This window comes from Hemicordylus capensis, chromosome 3, assembly GCF_027244095.1.
Source record: "Hemicordylus capensis ecotype Gifberg chromosome 3, rHemCap1.1.pri, whole genome shotgun sequence".
Classification (NCBI taxonomy): domain Eukaryota; kingdom Metazoa; phylum Chordata; class Lepidosauria; order Squamata; family Cordylidae; genus Hemicordylus; species Hemicordylus capensis.
This window is the reverse complement of record NC_069659.1, coordinates 255,786,399-255,805,663: the sequence shown is the minus strand read 5'-3', so window position 1 is coordinate 255,805,663 and position 19,265 is coordinate 255,786,399.

The following is a 19,265-nucleotide window of genomic DNA, read 5'->3' as shown; positions in this document are numbered from 1 at the left end:
TACATCTGTTCAATACTTATCCTTTTACTTCCATTTCTGAAGTGCAGTGAAACATTCACTCTTCTTCTGATCCTACTGTAGTCTGAAGATAGTCCTATATGTGTATTAGAACTACATGAGTAATTGTGAGAATCCCAGTTAACCCAATAGAAAGACGTACAAGCAATTTCAAACTGGTATTCATCCACAATGTAAGCTTTTCATGCTGAAAAGGATCAAAGCCATGTCTAGAACCCAGGATTCTCCATATATGCATTGCCGCTTTAACTACCAGTAGTGACTCAGCTCCACAAGCAAATAATGAACCAAGCATTTGCCAGGATTTCAGTGGGGTCAAATAATAATTCTTGAGCTGTGCCCAAGGTGTAATTGATCCTGCCCCTGTCTGTTGGGGACTCCTTTTTGCACACCATTCCTTGTTGGAATAACAAAAGGGGAAAGGGTTCCTCAGTCCTTGGAATAGAAGAGAATAAAGGGAATGGAGCACCTGCTAAATTATCTTTCCAGGATGATGGGGTTGCAAAAAGATCTTGAGAGCATAGGTGAAGTACAGCTGGCCTGAAAATCTTGAGGATGACTGCAGAAGATTGCATGCCCAATTCAAAAGTGGGGTAATCTTATTTAGGAGAAAATTTCCTTGGCAGCAACAGATTGTACTGCATCATTCTAGGTGACCTCATAAAAATAGGGGCAGGCTATACCTTGAGAAATGTATGACCAATATTGCCATTTACGATGGGTGCCTGATAAAGCAGTAATTTGTTACCTGTGCACGTGCACTTCAAACATACATGTCACATTCAACCATGTTAGTAGAGACCTCATTTACTGGTGTCCAGTCAGACCACACATGCAACTCCTTCAACGGAATGGGTTCAGAAACAGCTGCCCCAGATCAAGTGCTAGGTCTGTGAAAGTGTCCCTTATGCGCTTGCCTCTTCCTCTTCTTTCCTTGGAAGCTTTCACATCCATTTTGATAGGAATTCTACGTAGAGGTCCTCCATGCACTAAGGGGTGCATTGGAGGGTGCCCAAGCACTCCAAGCATCAATCACTTGTATCACTAACAATCCCCCAAACCAACCCCCTTCCCCTCTCAAGGCTTTGCCCTTCAAACTTCTCCGAACCTCTGGTTTTCCTATGGCAACAACCCAGTTTTCCTATGCCAACCACAAAACCCCTGATTTTCTAGCCTCCCCACACATGCCAGCACACATGTCCCACTGGGAATGTATCAGTGCCATAAACAGAAACACACATCACGCATGTAAAGGAAGACTGCCTTTATTTAATTAACTGAAAAGGAACAAGAGCACCACAGAGGGGTTAATGTGGTAGTGTTCCTGCATTAGCTTCAAAGGAACTTGCACTGTGCTCATGTGCAGCATCTGAGTCCTTTGCACTTTAGAGGTGGAGCAGCTGTTTATCAACCCCCAGCTGTCTTTCCTGCTGCTGGAGTGGGGTGGGGGGTGGGGGATGCTCCCAGGTATATCTGCATAAAAATTCAACTTCTTGCCTGTGCTTCTCTGCTGTTGCTCTCACTTCTCTGTGCTGGCACAGGGGCAGCTGCTGCATGTGTACAGAAATCTGTTTATGAATGTTTGTATGTAGGATTCAATGAAACTTTTCTCACGATTCGTGAGAAGAGCTTCTGTCGGGTGTGCAGGGAGAGTGGGCAGCCCTGGGGCAGCCGGATCAGCCACCCACATGACTGCTGGTTCCGTCATGGAGCTGGCAGGGGCTGCAGGGATTGGGGGCCATGCGGCCCCCAGAAGTCCCAGGATGCCCCGAGCTCAGGAGGCTGCTTGCAGCCTCATGGAAGGGGTCTCCTTGTGTGTTGCCAGGGTGCGGAGCTGTGCCGTGCCAGCACATGATCAACCAAATGGGATTAGCGGAGTGCTAGCTCCACTAACCTCGTTTAAGGGCAGGGATAATTTAGGCAGGGCCGGATTAACATAGTAGCAAATGTAGCATTTGCTACGGGCCCCGCGTTTTCTGGGGCCCCGCACGCCTGGCTTGAGCGTCTGCCCCTTCTTTTGCTCTCTATTTGGTGCTCTCTGCTGACTCTCCTCATTGCCTCCTGCTGCCCATTCTCTCGCCTGGCTTGAGGGCATTTAAGCAAGGTCTTCCTGGCACCATGGTGTTGACTGGGTTATCTATTATGTTAAGCAGCACAGGAGGGAGTAGTAAGAACAACAATAGGAACAGATAGCTTGCAAAGGGGTCTCAAAGATAACTTAATCGCCAGGGAGTTGTTCCTTATTCGTTTAAACTGTGAACGTTTTTAAAAACATACACACAGAGAGTAAAATAAATAAAAGCAGTTTAGATTAAAAAAACAACCAACTATTAATGCCGGGCAGAAGAAAGGAAGCTAAAGAAGATGCTAGTTGAATGTTGCCAGCGTTTTCCAACTGACTGGGAAAGGGTAAAGATAAACAATGAGAACGTGTACCTTTAAGAGGAAAAAGAAAGCCGGAAGTAACTCAGATGCACGGCAAGAGGAGTCTCAAAGTGTAGTGGATCAATTGAGGGGAGCTTGAAGGGAGATTATATTATGGTCTTGTTGGGTAAGGTCACTTATATCCTCCTTTAGTATCTAGTGCTGTTGGGAGGGAATTTGTGATCATTGCTTTTCAAGGAACTGCCAAATTTAAGGTGAGCTCCTTTCCTCTCCTCTAGAACTGAAATAACGTCTGCTGCGTTGCCAACTTCATTAGCTTTACATTGGGATGCCCGTTGAAATTGTCCAAAGATAAACGGAGGCTGCAAACCTAAACACACTTACTAGAGAGTAAGGCTCATTGAGTTTAGTGGGACTTACTTCTGAGTAAACATGCTTAGGGTTGCACTGAATGATTTGTGCATTTCCTCCTTTTAATATTAAGCATGTTAGTGTAATTTAGATTGAAAGAGGCTGTGCCTCCTGCCAAAAGATTGTCTTTTGGATACTTTTGTTTTCATGGAAGTTGCTAATGCACCTCATCACTATCACATTCATTTGCAATGCATCAACTATTTTAAATATGCATCTGCTTTCCTGTCAGGCTTGCACAAGAGGTTAAACATATATTCTTAATATTGTCAAATGGCCCTTTTAATGTGATGGCTGCTGGGATCCAATATGTTCTGCACACATTGGAATCAAACATCCACTGTTGTGTGCCAAAATTGCTAATAGGTTCAGATTTCTCAAAGTACAGAATTCCTGAGAACCTTTTAATGTAAACATTCAGAGTTTTGTTCCCCACCCCCTTTCTCTTTGTGAAAATAACTCCAAAGGAAAACCCATGGTCAGGAGTCACAAAAGTGTGTGTATGTGTGGGGGGGTGTTTTGCAAAGTTTGTTGACTGGCTGGCTCAGCTGAGTGGAGGCATGGGGTGGTTGGTGGGGGGGCACTAGGCAAATGAAAAAAATGAATTACTTTACTATGCAAGTAAATAATTTATGTTTCAATATTTATGTGCATTTTTAAAATTGGGGGCCCCTTCATAACATATGCTACAGGCCCCACACTAGCTTAATCCGGCCCTGATTTTAGGTGGTTTGCTGCTGGGAGCCGCATGACTCCCGTGGCAGCAAATTACCCTTAGCCTGATTTCTCCTGGTCATGAGAATAGCTTCAATTCTCCTTAACATAAGCACTGAAAAGATATTTGGGAACTCTCTCCTGCTGTCTCCATCTTTTCCTCCCTGCCTTTCCTTGCTCAGGAACACGTCAAGTCCAAAGCAAGCAGGAGGAAGCAAGCTTATTGTGATCTAGCTCTATCCCTTTAAATGCCGGAACTCTAGGGATGTAGCATCCTTGTTGCCAAGCAGTGCCAGGGGAGGAGGAGAGTGATGGCAGAAGTGGAGCATTCACTCTGAGAGACGGCTGCCCTAGAATGGATGCATTTCTGAGCTGCTCTGAGCTGACCTCTTTATGGTAGCGGGAGGAGCTTCCTCATGAAACCCATGTTACACCAGCCGCAGGACAACACCTCAGAACCTCCTGTTTCAGCAGCAAAACTCAGTAAACGGAGGATTAAACTTCAAGTTCAGAGGCAAAAACGGAGCGGTGGTTGGGTGATGAAACTGCAGCTTCACACATTCAGACAATCAAAAACACCTACCTCCGCTATGTTTACATGAGGTCTGAATTGGGCCATAGTGTCAAATGTTGCAAACAAGTCTGTTGTCAAATGCAGGCACAGAATCTCTCTATATAAAACGCCTAGAGCATACATGGAAAGCCCCACCCTCACCCTGCCCTCACAGTCCTAAACCAATCAGGGCACTGCCAAGGTGGCGGCAATGCTCCGAGGGGGCAGCAGCCCCTGGCCAGCCCAGCACCAGCACCCACAGCACGGCCAGCCCCCATGGCAGGGAGGGGAGACTAAGGTGGGGCGGAGGTGGAAGCAGTGCCTGACAAATCCAGTGCCAGCCCCCACAGCACGGCCAGCCCCCACGGTGGAGAGGGGAGACCAAGGCAGGGATGGTGGCAGAGGTGGCAAAGCTCCTTCCATGAGCCCTCCTGACACCCAAATGAAAGGTCGAGCCCTTTACGGCCCATTTCAGGGCTCTCTGTGCGCATGTGCAGAGAGCCCTGAAGGCAGGAGGGCTCACGGAATGAGCTTTTGCCAGCTCCACCAACATCCTGGATGGCAGGGGGCAGATTAAGGTGGGGCGGGGATGCAGAGAACTAGTGCACAGATGCTCTCTGCTGGCCTGGCTAGTGACAAATTCATCAAAAATTCAGAGAATATTGGCACAGACAAAGACTTCAGGGGAGAAGAGGTAGCAGTCTTGGATTGTCCCCTTTGCTAAGCAGGATTTGCCTTAGTTTGCATTTGGATGGGTGGCTTCATGTAAGCACTGTGCTCTATAAGATATTCCCTTTAGGGGCTGGGGCCATAGCTCAGTGGTAGAGCATCTGCCTTGCATAGAAGGTCCCAGGTTCAGCCCCTGGCATTTCCAGGAGGTAGGGTAAGTTCTATTCTCTCTCAGTCCCTGGCTTGAAATCTTGGAGAGCTACTGCCAGTCAGTGTAGGCAATACTGAGCTAGAAGGTCCAGTGGTCTGACTCAGTAGAAGGCAGCTTCCTATGTTTCTTTTCCTTATTAACCTTCACAGAGAATTTTGAGAGCAATTTGGGCATGGGAGGGCTTTGTCCCAGCTCTAAATTATAAGTGTAAAACTAATTGAAGATAAACTACAGTATACTATGCAATGCAAAAACTATATAGCACCATTTTGTGGAAAACAAAACATTGCCCAACACTGCATCTATTGTGAAGAAAGCTGAAAGTACTGACAGGATATTTTTGTAGTTTTATAGCAATCTCAGCAGCACTAAGGTGGGGAAAAAAAATTCAAGATAATGAAAACAACCCATTCTGGGGCCCATTCTTAATCACACCATCAGCACAGCAGCTGTTTGGGAGACAGAAGAAGCTTGTCCATTATAGGCTGTGGGGCTGTTCCTGCCCTGACAATGAAGAAGAAGAAACAATGCAATTGAACAGTCCTGTATTTACAGTCTACATTAACCAAACGTTTTGTTTTTTCCTATTACAGGGCTGTTTCTCTTTCAGACTCCAGCAAGAAGGGGAGGAGATTAAGGCAGACAATCATTCCACTAACCATTCATGTTCTTCTCACTGCTGTTCTCCTCTAAGACTGAAGCAACTGTATGATGTATTTGCAGAGAACACTGTATCATAGGACATTTCTGTTTACAGGCAGCTTCACACTTCCACAAGTTCTATTCTCTCTTAACCCCGGCCCAGAGGTTTCACCCAATGGCTACAACCCTTAGTAAGTATCACAGCCATTGGGTGAAGCTTCAGAGCCAGGTGCTACGAGAGAATAGAATTCATGGACGTGTGCTGGCTTGCCTCCCAGTGTAGCAGTGGTAAATTGGAAAGAACAAAGAGGTAGGGCTATGCATGCATTTTTATGGGGAAAGCGCTTGACAGAGCCTAAAATTATTATTTTTTATTATTATTATTTCATTTTTCTATCCCGCACTTCCTCCAAGGAGCCCAGAGCAGTGTACTACATACTTAAGTTTCTCCTCACAATAACCCTGTGAAGTAGGTTAGGCTGAGAGAGAAGTGACTGGCCCAGAGTCACCCAGCTAGTATCATGGCTGAATGGGGAGCTGAACTCGGGTCTCCCTAGTCCTAGTCCAGCTTTCTAACCACAACACCACACTGGCTCTTGCTTGTAATACATGCTTGTTAGCCTGTGGATTATAGCCCTATTCTCAAGTTACGTTCAACACTTGTACAATGTGTGTATAGTGTGCATAGGTGCAGATCTGTACACGAGTACTGTTATTCACATGTTGAGACTGTTCACACAAGCAGCCCTACTTGGGCTTGCACAGCCCTCCCCAGTGTGCTTGCTCATGTGCAGCTTCTGGGTCGCGCCTGATCCTGGCGCTGCCCTGCCGGCTAGCCTGAGGGGGTTTTGCCAGGCTATCACCGAGGTAGAAGGGTGCAAGTGCACCCTTCTATCCTGGTCCCCAGTTGTGTGTCTGCTGGGGCAGCCTACAGCTCAAGCAGACTCAGAACCAGGCGGCTAGAGCACCCGGCTGTGGGGAAATCCCCCAAGTTAGTTAAAATCACTGATACTAGAGACATAAACTAATAACTGCTGGGGTTTTTGTATTGCCGAAGTGGGATTCTCAGAGCATACTTATCTGGGAGTAAACGCTATTGAAATTACATTGATTACTTTTAAGTAAACATGCATAAAGTCATGATTATAAATTGCTTCTCTGACCCAGCATGCCATACATCAGTGTGTTCACATATCTGGGAACCCTGGCCAAATCAAGGTTAAAAGACAGAAAAACATAGTGGTGTATGATGTCCACACTTTGTGTAACACAACCATGTGCATGCAGCAATAGTGTCTGCCATGTGATATGTAGAACTGCTCTAAATGTTTTAGTATACCCCAATTAACTAGTTATATATACTGGATATTTTGTATTTTTAATGCTATAAAGGTAAAAGCACATATAAGAGGTTTTTTACTGATTTTATTAAAAAGTGGAAGAGGCACCATAACTGTTCTAAAGACATAATTCAAATTCATTTGAAAAATTTCCAGGGCTTATTTTACATATTGATGATGCAAAATGTACATTTATACAGTGCAAACCATGGGATTCCTCTGCCAACTATTTTTGAGAAGGTATAAGAAATAAGCAAATAATATAACACAGATGAACATATCAGTGTTGAGTCTGATTTTGTAATGACACAACATTAGCATTAGCATGGTCCAGATGAAAGAATAGGAAAAAGATGTGAAGTACAGAAGAGATAACTTTCAGAAAGCTTTTGGCACGTTATGATACCTCATATTTAAAATGGCTAATTTATCATGTTGAATTGTAAAATAGCTAGGGGGTAAGTGTGTCTCTTCTAAATGAAGAGCTTGCTGTTAAAAGAAGTCATTCTATTCTTCTGGATTGATAATAGAAGCAATTATATGCCACTGTAAGCTAAGATGTGGCTATGCCATTTCTTTATTAAATGGTGCTAAGATCACTTTAAAAAATTAATGTTAGCATTACAAAAATGTATATTCTTGCACCCAAAGCTTACACTCGACCTTTGGCAAGAGAATCAGTGCCAGAAAAAATTGATCTTGTTATCCCCAAATGAAGTCATTTTTAGACATACTGTGTCTTATCGGAAGGAGAGTGGGCAAAATAAATCAGCTAAGAGTAAAAGTAGAATTTGCAATAACCTAGTACTACTGCTTCATCCTCCCACATCTCAGCACATAAAACTTACTGTCAAAAGAACTCACATCATGAGAATTAATCAAGGAACTCTTAAAATACTCCAAGCACCTACCTTCTGATGACTAATTTGCCTTTCCTATGGCAAACTACTAATTTTTTATCTGAATCGATATGTACAAATATACCTCACTATTAATCATCAAGGGCAAGGACAAACTTCCACTATTTATGTAATACTGACTACAAGATGAAACAAGAATCGACTACAGTTAACTTGGGGCTGGTTTTAACAACCATTTAGAAGGAAAGACTAGAACAGGGAGAGAGGACAGGGAGGAAAGGAGGGAGAGACACAAAGCTTGAAATGGCTCCTGGGAGAGCTTAGAAGCAACACTGGAAGTGCCAAGGAAAGCTGAAGAGCATCAGAAGTCCAAAGTGGATTCTAAAGATCCATCACCAAGTACAGAGAAATATCAAACAGAGACTAGAAGAGTCGAATAGGAATGTGCAAGATGTGAAGTAATTTAAGGCTGACCAGAAAAAGAATATGAGAACATAAGAAAAGCTTTCTTATTTGGGTTTTCAGCAGTGGTCTGCCAGCTACTTTTTTGTGCTCATAAGCACAGCATAAAGATGATGGTCCCTCCCTATTGCTTGTCCCCAGTACATAGGTATACTGCTTCTGCACTTGGCGGTTCTATTGAATGATCATAAGTAATAACTATTAATAGATCTATATTCTATAGATATGTCTAATCAGTTTTTAAATTAAAGCAATTATAGTTAGGAAATTGGCAATGAAGCAAATCATGTTGAAAGAATTGAAAAGTACCCAAAGTTTTTCTAGAAAGCTGGGAAGAAAAAGTTTGAAGTGGAGTATAAGTATTACTCATAAGTAATTACAGAACATTTCAAAAAGATAATGGAAAATCTGAAGAGAAAGAAACCTTACTAATGCCACCTATCAACATTTTAAATGTTGCACAGCAGAAAGCCTTTATAGCAAACTGCCTAAACCAAAATCAAATCCAGTACAGTTAAAATAATGGTAATAGCACTTACATTTATATACCGCTCTATAGCCAGAGCTCTCTAAGCGGTTTACAATGATTTAGCATATTGCCCCCAACATTCTGGGTACTCATTTTACCGACCTCGGAAGGATGGAAGGCTGAGTTGAGTCAACCTTGAGCCCCTGGTCAGGATCGAACTTGTAACCTTCTGGTTACAGGGCGGCAGTTTTACCACTGCGCCACCAGGGGCTCAATGAAACTGATGTACTCCCATTGACTTCAGTGAGCTGCTTCTCACTCAACAATTTATACTCTGGTATAGATACCCAGTACACAATATACATGAATCGGTGATGAGAGTTAGATACATGCACTTTTCATTGCTTGGCCCTTTAAAATACAAAGAGAGGGTCAATCCCTTCTATTACTCTGCTTTTGTGTATTTTAAAGGTACATATAAAGCCTATTCTCACAAGCACTGGAAAGTGGGCTAAAGGAGCCTAGCCTGCTTTCCAGTAATCATTGAAACCACTGGGCTCACGGGAAAGCACAGTGGTTCGAAGGCATCTAGTCCACCTAAATACCCCCTCCCCTTAAATGAAGTTAACCAAGCGAGCGCTCCATTAACCTTGGTTTTTTTGCTCGTGTGCCACCGCAGCACAAAGTGACACATGAGTAGACCCCCGACTGGGAGGCTACAAGCAGCCTCCCGGTCTCAGGGATCCCCCCAGAATACCTCGCGCAGCTCTCAATCTCTGCAGCCCCCATTGGCTCCATGATGGAGCTGGTAGTCGTGTGGGTGGTCGATCTGGCTGCAGTGCTCAGGGCTGCAGGCCTGATCATCTTCAGGGAGAACCCAGTAAGGTGCTTCAAACTTATCATGTGAAGCACTTCATAGTATACACAAACTCTGGCAAAAGAAATGCAAGGTGACAATAAGGGAGGCAAAAAGAGTGTTTGAGGAACATTTAACTAAAAGCATCAAGGGGGATAACAAAAACTTCTTTAAATACATCAGATGCAGGAAACCTGCCAGGGAGGTGGCTGGACCATTAGACAATGAGGGAATGAAAGGGATTATTAAGGAGGATATGGAAGTTGCAGAGAAGCTAAATGAGTTCTTTGTGTGTGTCTTCACAGCAGAGGATACTGAACATATAACTGTTCCTGAACGAGGCTTTTCGGAGATGGAGCCTGAGTCAGATAGAAGTGACAAGAGATGATGTTCTAAATCTAAACTGTCTGAAAAAAATTAAAAACCAGCAAATCACCAGGGCCAGATGGCAGCCTTCCAAGAGTCCTCAAAGAATTCAAATGTGAAATTGCCGACCTCCTTGCAAAAATATATAACTTATCCCTACAATCAGGCTCTGTTCCAGATGACTGGAAAGTAGCCAATGTAACAACAATTTTCAAAAAAAGATCCAGAGGCGATCTGGGAAATTACAGGCCAGTTAGCTTAACATCTATTCCAGGCAAATTGATGGAAAGCATCCTCAAGGATATAATTGCAAAGCACATAGAAGAACAGGCCCTGCTGGGGGAGAACCAGCATGGCTTCTGCAAAGGTAAATCTTGCCTCACAAACCTCTTGGAGTTCTTTGAGAGTGTCAACAAGTGTGTGGATCAAGGTGATCCAGTTGACATAGTATACCTGGACTTCCAAAAAGCTTTCAACAAAGTTCCTCATCAAAGACTCTTGAGAAAACTTGGTAGTCATATGGTAAGGGGACAAGTACATGTGTGGATTGGTTAGGGGTTGAAGGATAGAAAACAGAAGGTATGTATAAATGGAGAGTTTTCACAATGGAGGGAAGTAAGAAGTGAGGTCCCCCAGGGATCTGTACTAGGACCGGTGCTTTTTAATTTATTCATAAATGATCTAGAAATAGGAGTAAGCAGCAAGGTTGCCAGATTTGCAGATGACACCAAATTATTTAGGGTAGTGAAATCCAAAACAGATTATGAGGAGCTCCAAAAGGATCTCTCCAAATTGGGTGAGTGGGCAACAAAATGGCAGATGCGGTTCAGTGTTGGCATGTGTAAAGTGATGCATATTGGGATGAAAAACCCCAAGTTCAAGTATACGCTTATGGAATCTGAGCTGTTGGTGACTGACCAGGAGAGAGATCTTCGGCTCATGGTCGACAGCTCGTTGAAAGTGTCGACTCAATATGCGGCAGCTGTGAAAAAGTCCAATTCCATGCTAGGGATCATTAGGACGGGGGCTGAAAATAAAACTGCTAATATTATAATGTCCTTATACAAAACTATGGTGTGGCCACACCTGGAGTACTGCATACAATTCTTGTCACCACATTTAAAAAGTATATTGTAGAACTGGAAGAGATGATCAGGGGCCTAGAGCACTTCCCTTATGAGGCAAGGCTAGAACACCTGGGGCTTTTAGTTTAGAAAAAAGACAACTGAGGGGAGACATGATAGAGGTCTATAAAATCATGCATGGTGTAGAGAAAGTGGATCTAGATAAATATTTCTCTCTCACACATAACACTAGTACCAAGGGTCATCCCATGAAATTGGTTGCCAAGAAATTTGGGTCCCACAATCGGAACTACTTTTTCACACAACACTTAATCAACTTGTGGAATTCTCTGCCACAAGATGTGATGTTGGCTACTAGTTTGGATGGTGTTAAGGGGTTTTTGGATAATTTCATGGTCTATCAATGGCTACTAGTCTGAGGGCTACACGCCTCAGAGGGAGGATGCCTCTGAATACCAGTTGCAGGGGAGTATCAACAGGAGAGAGGGCATGCCCACAGCTCCTTCCTGTAGGCTTCCAGTGGCATCTGGTGGGCCACTGTCTGAAACAAGATGCTAGACTAGGTGAGCCTTGGGCCTGATCCAGCAGGGCTGTTCTTATGTTCTTATATTCTTACAATATCATAATCCTCCCACAATGGAAATGGCACACATACCCAAGTGAAGTGAGTACTGAGAACCTACATTTAGTCAACATAAATCTAGTTGCTTCAGCTTAAATAGCCACAGATCAACCTGTACGTCTGATCTTAAGAATTGTTTGTTCAAAATTTACAACAGGGCATGTTTCTGAAAAAGTGCAGTGAAAATGTGTATTGCCTGCTGAGTATAGAGATGAACAGCTGTATATATTACTGTCCAATCTATGGGGCAAAACATGCTTGTGTTGTCACTAATATGTTGCAAAATATAATCTTTTTCTGGTAATGAGGTTAAACTGCCATGCTGTGAAAATTAACTTGTGAAGTGGCTCTTTGGTAATACTGACTAAGGGAACACTTGCTGTAGCAGGCCTTATGGAAATGCTGGTGAACTGTGTGCGCTGCTTTGTGTGCCTGTGTTTCACACAAATTGTTGCACAACAGAGCAAGCAGGGACTCTGCCTTCCTCTGGAAGGCTCTGTCACTGTGGAAACCTGTCACAGAGGGCTATGACTTGTTTCTGCTATGACAGAGGGCTTCAGGAAGAAAAGCCCTGCAGAAGAAATCCCAGCTTGCTCCAATGTGCAACTATGCACGCAGAACATGGGCACATGAATCAGTGTGCGCATTCCCCCCACATCCCTGTAATGCCTGCTTTGGCAAGCGCTTCATTGGTCAGTATTGAGCCAGTGTCATTTAAATCACTGTCATCATTGCCATAAGACAGCTTATAATAAGAATTACTAATTCCATGCAGAGAGTGCTAGCAACCATTTTGGAATATAATAATACAGGAATAGAATCATAATTGGTCGTAATGCACTGACATCAGGTAAGTTTACTTTCTTGGTCTCGTCAGGCAACACTAAATATGGTGTCCTCCAACAGTTCTCTTTCTACCAGAATTGCACACATATATGAATACTGGAATGAAAAAGTGAAGCAATCTGCGATATCATTTCAGTGCAATCTACAGAGGCTTCCTCCCTCCCTGTATCAGCTATGTGTTATATCATATTCCATGAGAATCAGAGCAGAATATGCTTTGAAGTGCAATTGAAACTTCTCATTTTCCCAGTTTTTTGCCTAGAGAAGAAACTGTCAATAGACCATGCAGCCATATAGGGGAGGGAGAAGAAAAAGGAACTAAGATTCAAACTTCAGTTAAATCAGCCAGAGGGGTCAAGGTTAATATGGCCACAGAGAGCTTTCAAGTAAAGCCCTTTACAGTAATATCTAGCATTAAACCTAGTAAATTAGATCTACATGGGACTCCTCTTTGAAAATTTCTGTGCAGTGTGTAAACCCATCAAACCTTTGCAGATCAGTTCCTATCACCCGCATTATTTTCTGACATGAGCTTCAGTTAAAGGGATAGTTAAAAGGCCTACTTGCACAAGTATCTTCATACACTGCTCTTTGAAAACATGTTGGGTTTGATCTAGAGGTACCTGCTTGCAGGTGTGGTGCACACAACTAGGATTACATGTGCTTTGATGCACATACTATTGCTCCTTCATTTAGATGCAGATAACCATTTTGGAGGGACAGTCTGTGTATCCTTGTTGGATCACCATTGTGTTTTGACATTGACTTTGTTCATGATAGAAAATGTACAGTTGAACTGAACCGGTCTCTACAGGTTTCTGTACATGAAAGGCAGAGCAATGTGTCTTTATAACTTTTTTCGACACACACAGGAATCTGTAGAGCTTTGTACACATCAAACAGATGTTTCACCTGAGTAATATCCTCATTTAAAAAGAGATATTATGTGAAAGATAACATGTGAAAGATGATTGCTCTGTCAGGGCAGAAATATTCAGTCCTGCATAAGTACTGTGAGAATGCATCTCACTGGCATTTGGATCACACACTGATTATAAAATATGTCTCTGGTCCATCCACATATGCACACATGTGGGCAAATAATGCTCTCTCATAACACATTTTCTTGTGTATGCAGACACTGAAGCACCTACACTGAAAAAAGGAGTTCCATAAATACGAAAGCACAACCACAAATATTATAATTTTATATTAGATTTTTAAATTATTTGTACAGTTCTAGAAGTTATGTCATCGTTAAGATGACAGTAATGATGGACCTTATTACTGGTACTTTGGTAAAATTCTCTATTGCTTTTGGCTTTTTGTTTCTATTGTGGACAATGAACAGATGCTAAAAAACATACACAATTTTTATCACTGTCTTCCTCCCCCCCTTTCCCAGTGCTTTATGCAAATGTTACCAAGGATCCAGTAGTGATCCCATTGTCTTGAATAGAAACTTCCTCTGCATGTTTTGGCCAACCTAATATAATTTAATTACACTAACGATTCAGGGTTGAATACAAAAGCCTGTGCCTTCCAACCTCATAAATATGCATAAAGAAGATAAAATAATCCCCAGACAGCAAACATTGCTCCCCACTTCAATTTTTTGTTAATGCTTTCTGCTGGTTAGTGGGGTCCTCATTTTGGTTACAATGAAACAGCCAAGTCTATAGCAGGAGTAAAATGTTAGGGTTGGTTCATAAGATCACATTTTTTTACATGCCCTGAATGTACCACAGATTGCCTTTATCCTGTGAATGCAATTAGACAGAAATGAGACTATCTGATCCTATGCATGTTTACTTAGAACTAATTGTCAATTGTCTTTTTTCACTAGGATTTATTTCCAAATCGTTATGCATAAGATTGCAGCCTGTCATTCAGAACATCTTCGCTTTGTGTTGTAGTGGATTATGATTGCTCACAATAGCCATTTCTCCTGGATTTGCCATCCATGTTTTCAGAGCATCCAATGACACTATTGTGACTTGGTTGTCTAGTGTTCCCGGTGTTATCTTCCAACATTTTTTCAGACCTGATTGGTGATTTTTTAAAAAAATCCTTTTTGCAATAAAACTCACTTGCAGCACCAGTCTGCTCATTGTGAACAGGCGAAGTATTATCAAGACTTGCAGTCACTTGTATCTTTAAATAAATATTTCCTCTTTGTACGTTCAGCCCATTCTATTGCTTTCTAGACAGCTGGAGAGACTAGTGAGAAGTTGCTTGAACAGCCATTCTGAATTTCCCCAAATGTCAATTTCTGTCCTGGTGGGATCCCCCCCACCCTTTTAAGAGATAAACAGCACTATTAAAAAGAAGGGGGGAATAATGCCATGAGACCAATAATTAAAACCTTACCCCAATATAAACAAAAACTAACATTGGGGCAATTCAGAGAGATTAGTCAATGGGCATCAATCACACACACATACACACACTGGGATCAACAAGATGTGACAAAATGGGTTGAACCTACAAACAATGAACATTTATTTGAAGTTGCTAGGAACCTTTCTAAACAGGAGTTACTAGTAAGGAAACATTATAAGGGGATCTTGGCTATGAGGAAGACCATTGCTTTGTTAATAAGATATATGAAACCCCTGTTTTAGTTCCAATTCCTGCTAATTACAGAAAAGAGAGAAGAGGGAAGATCTTGGGCTGGCAGTGACTGTGTTTCTGCTTCTGCCCTACCTTTCTTCAGGTGTGTTCAATCTATGGGGCTGACTCTGCTGCTCTAAAGCTCAGGCTGGGCCAGGGCCTGAAGAAGGGAAGAGGGAAGGTCTTGGGCTGGCAGTGACTGTGTTTCTGCTTCTGCCCTACCTTTCTTCAGGTGTGTTCCATCTATGGGGCTGACTCTGCTGCTCTAAAGCTCAGGCTGGGCCAGGGGCGTGAGCCTCTTGGCGAGAGCACAAGGGCTCTCGTCCTTGTGGCTCTCAGCCGTGGGGTGAGCTGCCTGGGGCCCTGAAGATCTTTTCCTTCTGCCCTGAAGATCTGTCTTCCCACAATCAAGAAGCTAGCAGGAGATCACGCAAGTCTGGTCTTGGTTTTTTATCAAGCCAAGAAGCCGTGGTGGTTTATTCTGGGGAGATGTGCCTGGGGGAGCAAAAAAGTGGGTCTGGAGTGGTGGCGGCAATATCACGGGTAGCGGGCAGAGGGAGGTATGGCGGTGGGAGTTCGGCAGGCCGTTACAGGGGAAATCAGTCCAGGCAATTGAGGCCTGTTCCTTTTTCCGGCCCTTCTCCCAACCCTCTGACCCTAGGGAGCTCTGGGAACACTCCTTCGAGGATTAGGGTGCTGCTGCTGAATGCCAGGTCAGTTAACACAAAAACATCTCTTATCCACGATCTGATTGTGGATGAGCATGCTGACCTGGTATGCGTGACGGAGACCTGGTTGGATCTGCTGGGCGGGGTTGGTCTCTCTCAGCTTTGTCCTCCAGGTTTCCAGATCGTGCAGCAGCCCCGCCTCGAGGGTCGGGGAGGAGACGTTGCAGTCATCTTTCGTGAGACTCTTCCCGTTTCCAGGTGCCCGGTCAGGCAATCTCAGAATTTTGAGTATTTGTCCTTGAGGGTGGGCCTCCGAGATAGGCTGGGGATTCTGCTGGTGTACCGACCACCCCGCTGCACTTCAGTCTCCCTACCTGAGCTGGCGGGGGTGGTCTCGGAGGTGGCCTTGGGTTCCCCCAGGCTTATTGTTTTGGGGGATTTCAATGTCCACGCTGAGGCCCCCCTAGTGGGTGCGGCTCAGGATTTCATGGCCTCCATGGCAACCATGGGCCTGTCTCAATTGGTATCGGGCCCTACCCACGTGGCGGGACACACTCTGGATCTGGTTTTTGCCAACCGGGAAATAAATGATCTGGAGGTGGGGGAATTTGAGACCACTCCCTTGTCATGGACAGATCATCACCTGGTGGGGTTTAGTTTGACTGCTCCGTCTACCCTCTGCAGGGGTGGTGGGCCGATTAAGATGGTCCGCCCCTGGAGGCTTATGGATCCGCTTGGATTTCAGACGGCCCTCGGGGAGTTTCCAGTGTCCAGAGCTGGTGACCCTGTCGAGGCCTTGGTTGATCTCTGGAATGGAGAGATGGCCCGGGCTGTTGACACGGTTGCCCCCAAGCGCCCTCTCCGGCTTGGTGGAGCCCGTTCGACTCCTTGGTTTTCCTCGGAGCTTAGGGCGATGAAGCAACTCGGGCGACGGCTGGAGCGACGCTGGAGGAAGAGTCGTCATGAATCCGACCGAACACGGGCTAGAGCCCATTTTAGGGACTATGCCGTGGCGGTGGGGGTGGCGAAGAAATGCTTTTTCTCCGCCTCCATTGTGTCTGCTCAGTGCAGACAAACAGAGCTGTTTCGTGTGGTGAAAACCTTGCTCCACACATCCCCCCCAGACAATGGGGGAGGAGCCATCTACAGCTCTTTGTGATCGGTTTGCCTGTCGCTTTGCAGATAAAGTCGCTTGCATCCGTGCTGACCTGGACTCCAGAGTTTTGGCAGTTCCAGCAGATGTGCCTTTGGTACCATCTGGTCCCGTTGTGTTGGATTCTTTTCAGTTGCTGCGGCCTGAGGATGTGGACAAGATCCTGGGCAGTGTGCGGGTGACTTCGTGCGCTCTTGACCCTTGCCCTTCATGGCTAATAAAAGCTGCCAGGGAGGGGACAGGTAGATGGCTGGAGGTGATCGTTAATGCTTCATTAAGGGAGGGCAGGATGCCATCGTGCCTTAAGGAGGCGGTGGTAAGACCTCTATTAAAAAAGCCCTCCCTTGATCCCTCCAACCTGGACAACTATAGACCTGTGTCTAACCTCCCCTTTTTGGGCAAGGTGATGGAGCGTGTGGGGCGTCCCAGCTGCAGAGGGTCTTGGATGATACGGATTATCTGGACCCTTTTCAATCTGGCTTCCGCCCCGGGTATGGGACTGAGACTGCCTTGGTCGCCCTAGTGGATGACCTACGCCGGGAACTAGACAGGGGGAGTGCGTCCCTGTTGGTTCTGCTGGACCTCTCGGCGGCGTTCGATACCATCGACCATGGTATCCTTCTGGGCCGCCTCTCTAGTATGGGAATCGGAGGCACTGCGTTGCAGTGGTTTCAGTCCTTTCTTGAGGGGAGGGTTCAGAAGGTGGTGCTGGGGGACTACTGCTCGGCCCCGTGGCCGTTGGCCTGTGGGGTCCTGCAGGGATCGGTCTTGTCCCCCATGCTGTTTAACATCTACATGAAGCCTCTGGGAGAGGTCATCCGGAGATTTGGACTGAGTTGTCAGCAATATGCGGATGACACTCAGCTCTATCTCTCCTTGTCATCTGATCCCAGGGAGGCAGTGGATGTCCTGAATCGGGGGCTGGAGGCCGTGATGGGTTGGATGTGGGCTAACAAACTGAAATTGAATCCGGATAAGACGGAGGTACTGTTGGTCAGTAGGAGAGCCAATCGGGATGAGGAGATTTTACCGGTTCTGGATGGGGTTGCACTTCCCTTGAAGGAGCAAGTACGCAGCTTGGGGGTTCTACTGGACCCGGCTCTGCTTTTGGAAGCTCAGGTGGAGGCGGTGGCCAGGGGTGCCTTTGCACGGCTTCGGCTGGTGCGCCAGCTGCGTCCCTTTCTCGAGAAGGCAGATCTGGCCACGGTTACCCACGCCTTAGTCACGTCGCGGCTGGATTACTGTAACGCGCTCTACGTGGGGCTGCCCTTGAAGAATATCCGGAAACTGCAGCTAGTGCAAAACGCGGCAGCGAGGGTTTTATCCAGAGCTGCCCGTTGGGAACATATCACCCCCATTTTGAAAGAGCTGCACTGGCTGCCGGTTCGTTTCCGGGTCCAATTCAAGGTGCTGGTTTTGACCTTTAAAGCCCTAAACGGTTTGGGCCCGGGGTATCTGAGGGACCGCCTGCTCCCACGGGTTGCTGCCCGCTTGACAAGGACATCTGAGGGGGCCCTGCTCCGGGTGCCGACAATGAGGGAGGCCCGGCTGTCGTGCACTCGGGACAGGGCCTTCTCTGTTGCTGCCCCCAGACTCTGGAATGCTCTCCCAGTGGCCATTCGTTCCTCGGACTCCATCACGGCTTTTAGAAAGCTTTTAAAGACTTGGCTTTTTACCCAGGCTTTTACATGATCGTTTTCTACTGCAGCTTCTTTGTGTTTTTATTTGTTGTATTTGTTGTGTTGTTTTTATGCCTGTTTTTATGTTTTTTTATATTTTTAACATGATGTTTTTATTGTCTTTTTATTGTATGTTTTTAACTTTTGTAAACCGCCTTGGGGTTATCTTTTTAACGAAAGGCGGTATATAAATGCATAAATAAATAAATAAATAAATAAATAAAAGCAATGCCTCAGCATCTGAAATAGCTCTTCTATTAAAAAAAAAACCCATGATGACACTGAAACCAGTTTATATGATACATTCATATGTATTGTGTAAAAAGGACTTAAATGATCTCACCATGGGTTCAAAAGATATCAGGGCATAGAAATTTCACTGTGGGTCAGTCAGCAACTTCTACTTTACAGCAGAGGTGGGGAAAGAGATGTATATCTTTCTTATTTGTAATATATAAACCATCGTATTGCTTATTAGCAATGTTTCCTTACCAATTAGCTGGGTCGTGGACCAAGACCATATAAGTTAGAGCTTTTTCTGCTTGCAGTATTCAGACTATGAGAACACATCACACATTAATGCCCTCATCAAACTTTAGTCATGATTTAAAATGTATTTACTTCTGACTAGTTGCATCATCAT